At 52.9% G+C, this 4,168-nt stretch overlaps 1 protein-coding gene across 1 annotated transcript in view; it reads left to right on the top strand.

Moving 5' to 3' along the window:
• EXOC6B (exocyst complex component 6B) overlaps positions 1 to 4,168 on the top strand; it is a 254,020-nt gene that overhangs the window by 76,548 nt on the left and 173,304 nt on the right. The window lies entirely within an intron of this gene.

Genomic DNA, 4,168 nt, shown 5'->3' with positions numbered 1-4,168 from the left:
ATCCCATCCCACCCCTGCCTGAGCAGGGACACCTTCCACTATCCCAGGTTGCTCCAATCCCTGTCCAGCCTGACCTTGGGCACTTCCAGGGATGAGGAGTCCACACCTCTCTGGGAATTTTAGGGTTTGAAGAGTAAGCCCCAAAGCTGCGTCCTGCAGGGTCGAGCCCTCGGTGAAGGGATGCACAGGAGACAGGATTTACATCATCAAATAATCCCAGGACGGTTTGGGTGGGAAAGGAGTTTAAATCCCATCCCATTCCACCCCCTGCCATGGGCAGGGACACCTCCCGCTGTCCCAGGTCCCCTAAAAGTCTTCTGGACTGCCTGATGACAACCTCAGTGCACAAATGGGTCACTGAGCCAGGCCTGGCCCTGGAGGTGGAGAGGTGCCTCTGCTTGTCCTACCAGCCAGTCTGGATAGAGAATTCCCACCAGGAGCTGGGAATTCTGCCCTGATGGAATGACGGGGGCGCTCCTGGTCTCGAGGCTGCTGTGGATGAGGGACGTGGCTGTGCTTGGAGGGAGCTTCACCTGCACGATCCCAGCACTTTGTGTTTGATCCTAAAAGCAGCATCAGCTGTGACCAGGCCTTGGCCCTCCTGCCTGTCTTTATGCTCCCATGGAGCAGAGCGAGCCAGGATTGGTGGTCCTGGATAACAGAGGCAATCCCACAGGATAACCCCAAGCTGGCCTCGCTTTCCTGGAAACCACACCAAAGGGTGGGGGGGTTTGGGTTGGATTTGTCATCTCCTGAGGGCTTTAGGCTTCCCTCAGCCCTGCTTCTGTCAGTTTTCTGAGGGCACCACGGGTGTCACCCGGCCTTTGATGTGGGGAACTCATCCCTTTGTGGGGAACAGAGCCCCCAGACCCAGCAGTGCTCCTCTGCAGGTCGGGTTTGATCCTTCCTGTGCCACAGCACATCCGTGGAAGGGTTGTTCTGCTGCACCCCGGCCCGGGGAGATGCTGGGAATGAGTGGGGAGTTCCTTTGGATAATCCCGAGTTTCTCCGGAGCTGCTTCCTCTGGGCCTCCCCCCAGCCCTGCCTTTCGCTCGCAGTGAAACCCAAACCTCGCTGACTTCACGGAGCTGAGGAAAATTCGATATTTCTCACTTCTGGGTCACCTCAGTCCAGATCGTTTCCTGCCGGGAGCGGGGGGTTGGGAATGCCCTGGTGGGGATGGAGATGGAAAAGCCATTCCCGTTCCTCCCGGCGTGTGCAGGGCCTGGCTCCAGCATCACTCCTTCACTCCGGGCTCAGGGCACTCCTGTTCCTGCTGCAGGGGGAATGTGCCCGTCACAGATCGGGATTTGGCTCCTGTGTTCCCGCAAAGGGAAGGGAACAAAGCTCCACTGAGTGAATGTGAGGCCATTCAGGCAGAAATCCCTGGAAAGTCTCGTCCAATTTAAAACTCCCCCCGCAAAAATCCTCAAAGGTGAAGATTTCTCAAGGTCCCAGTTGCTCCTGGTGGGCTGGAAACATTTTATGGCTTTGGGAGCGTCCTCTGGCTGCTTTTTAGGATATCTGGGAATTGGGACATACAAATTTTTCCTTTTTTTTCATTCAGAGAGTGGGGAGGCCCTGGCACAGGGTGCCCAGATTTGCTGAGGCTGCCCCTGGATCCCTGGAAGTGTCCAAGGCCGGGGTGGACACTGGGGCTTGGAGCCACCTGGGATAGGAGAAGGTGTCTCTGGGGGTGGAATGGGATGGGATTTATGGTCACTTCCAACCCAAACTGTTCCTGGATTCTGTGATTTTCCCAGCTGGTGCTTGGACTTTAATCCAGGTCAAAATTCTTCTCTTGATAAGTTTATTTGCATTAAAAGTGCAAAATCAAAGCTTGGGAGGTAAATTTCCTGTGGGGCTCCTCGTCCTGGAGTGATGTCGGAGGCACAGATTTCCTTTATTTCTAAATAACTGGAATTTATGAAATCTTATCAACATTTGCTTTGGATCTTATCAATATTGATACCTGGTCCTGCTGTGCTCCCACACAGGGGAGATTGATCCCTGTTGGAAAACAGAGGTGGGACCAAGGTTGGTGATCCTCAGAGAGCACTTCCATGGATCCTTGGTGGCACCAGCTCCACGTCCAGGCTGAAATCTCGTGTGTTTCACTCTGAGGGCTGGGGCAGGGGAGTCCAGGGCTGGCAGCAGCATCCTCCAGCTCGTTATCCCAGATTTCCCTCTCCCATGACCGCCTGTGCTCTCCAGGCCCACTCCACCCTGCTTAACGAGCCGTGTCCAGCTCAGGGCTCCATCCAAAGCTGCGCCTTTTCCCGCTCTTTGATTCTCCCCTCTCCAGAAGGAGAAGGATTACATAAACTGGAGGGTTTAATGAGTGCACTGGGCTTGCTTTTGGGGGAATTTCCAGTGGATTCGGGGTTATAACTTCATTAGGCCTCGGTTGGGAAACTCATGGCAGCGCTGGGCGGGCCCGACCCCGACCCTTTGTTGTGTTCTCTTCTGAAGGACCGAGCGCTCCCGCCCCTTTTTGAAGTCTTAATTCCCTTTATGGGATGTTGCAAGGCCTTTCTATAGAGCGCTGCCTCTGAAGTCCGAAAATGCCGGTGCCAGAAATGCCCCTTTCCCCACCGGCCTCGCGTCCTGACGTCGGGAGCAAAACTTTGTCCCGGGCAGTGTCCACCCAGACCTTTCCCTCTGGGGCTTTGTTGCAAAAATTCCCATTGTTGGGATTGATCCCTGAAGAGATTTTGTTTTTTTAAAGGAATGGGGTTGGGAGTCCCCTGGCTCAGCTGGGAGGAGCGCTCGGAGTAAATAAACTCCAGGGCTACTCCTGCTTTCCAGCCACTAGAGGTCAAGGTTGTGCTGTGGGATAGCACGTCCCACAAGGATTCACATCCCCATCCAAGGATTCGCTCCTGTTCCTGCTGCAGCCGCCTCCAGGGGCAGCTTTGTACAGGGAATTTTGTTATGGATTGCCCAGCTCATTAGTTAATTCAGAGCTGATTGTGTGTGCTCGGGGCGAGGAGCACTTTGAGGTAGATTTTCCAAGGAATGGGATGTCCATGCCTGGATTTTCCAAGGAATGGGGTCTTCATGCCATGCTTGGATTTCAATATTCCTCAGGTGTAGGAATTACTCCAGTGTTCAGTCCCTGGTGGGGTTTTGCTTCCCAAGGGGAGATTCCAAAGGGATTTCCAGGCTGGCAAAAAAATCAAAGCTGCTCCTGAATTATTTTTTGGTGGGATATTAAAACTTCCAAGTTTTGAGAAGGAAATAATCTGGGAGGTTTGCACACAGATTGAGCACGCTTTGTGCTCTCTGCAGTTCAGGTAGCAGAAGTAATTAATAATTAGAGATTTTTAATAGTAATTAATAATGTTTAATTCTCCCTTGGTGTCGCTGACAGCTGAATCTCCAACAGGTTTAATGGTTTTCCTGCTTCTAAATCCAGGCTGCCACATTCCCATGGGGAAGGGGATGGGCCCCTTCTGCCACCTCAGAGAATCCTGGAATTCCAGAATGTCCAGGAGCTACCTGGGCTTGTGGAAAGTGTCCTTGCCCATGGAATGAGAGGATCCTGAAGATCCTGTCCATGATTCCATGATTCCCACATAGCTTTCTCCTGATACATAAAAACTCCACAGCATAATACGGGGAGGAATCTTCTAAATCTGTGCCTAAATCTGTATAAATTCCAGGTTTTCCGAGTGTTTATTTTCCAGTTGCACCAGCTCACAAACCCACGTGTCCAGCAGGGCCACATCCATGGGATTGGCCTTTTCCCCCTGGTTTTGGCTGGGATTTGACCCCTCGTGTGTTCGTGCCGTTCCCATTCCCTGCCCTTGGGTTTGAACTTGATGAGCTCCCGAACAAGTGGGGCTGAACCACTTTTCCTGTCGATTATTGTGCTCCATATCAAAGGAAAAAACAGTGGAATTTTTGCGGGAGGGCACAGTGTGACCTCAGCTGCCAGACAACCCCAGAACGCCTGGGATAACTCCGCGTGTTCCCAGCCCTCCGTCGGGCTGCTTCCAGCACGTTTTCCTTGAGCACCTTTTACAGCTCGTTCCGCACATCAGCGACGTGCAATTAAACCCTCCTGGGCTCCCACAAAAATGCTTTCAGGAACCTCTGGGGTCCAGATGTGGAATGTTTTGTGCTGCCACGGCTGGGGAAAGAGGAACAAACCCCCCAGCGGGTC

Source organism: Geospiza fortis, unplaced genomic scaffold, assembly GCF_000277835.1.
Source record: "Geospiza fortis unplaced genomic scaffold, GeoFor_1.0 scaffold576, whole genome shotgun sequence".
In the NCBI taxonomy this organism is placed as follows: domain Eukaryota; kingdom Metazoa; phylum Chordata; class Aves; order Passeriformes; family Thraupidae; genus Geospiza; species Geospiza fortis.
The sequence above is the reverse complement of the archived record's forward strand: the minus strand, read 5'-3'. Positions and strand labels throughout refer to the sequence as shown.